The sequence below is a fragment of the Arachis ipaensis genome, chromosome B07, assembly GCF_000816755.2.
Source record: "Arachis ipaensis cultivar K30076 chromosome B07, Araip1.1, whole genome shotgun sequence".
In the NCBI taxonomy this organism is placed as follows: Eukaryota; Viridiplantae; Streptophyta; class Magnoliopsida; order Fabales; family Fabaceae; genus Arachis; species Arachis ipaensis.
In genome coordinates, this window is record NC_029791.2 from 13,841,074 (window position 1) to 13,841,525 (window position 452).

Here is a 452-nt window from a genome sequence, read left to right on the forward strand (position 1 = left end):
TAGCTTTAGCTGTAACAATTTATGCTCATTCTTTTTTATAAGAATAACAGTGGAAGAGGAAAATTGGACAAAACGATATCATTTACTGAAGTTAATGGAGTGATTACAAACAAAGCAAAAAAAAACATCCAACTAGAAGGAAGGACAAGTAATGAGGTGAAAATATTCAGTTTTAAAAACATCACTTCTTTGAGAAATATTTACATATTAATGTGTGCTCAATGCATATTTACATCCACTCATTTTATTTATGGTATGTAAAAATTACATAGAGATATTATCATATTGGTTTTCTGTGTTGTGTGTACAAGGTTGTGCAGGAGACAGAACAAGGGCAGAAGTTGAATGTCTTATTTAGACTCATATGAAACCATTTTCTATTTATACATTTCATATCAACCACTACTCTCTCTCTCTCTTATAATTATTTTTAATTTTAAAAAATTCAAATT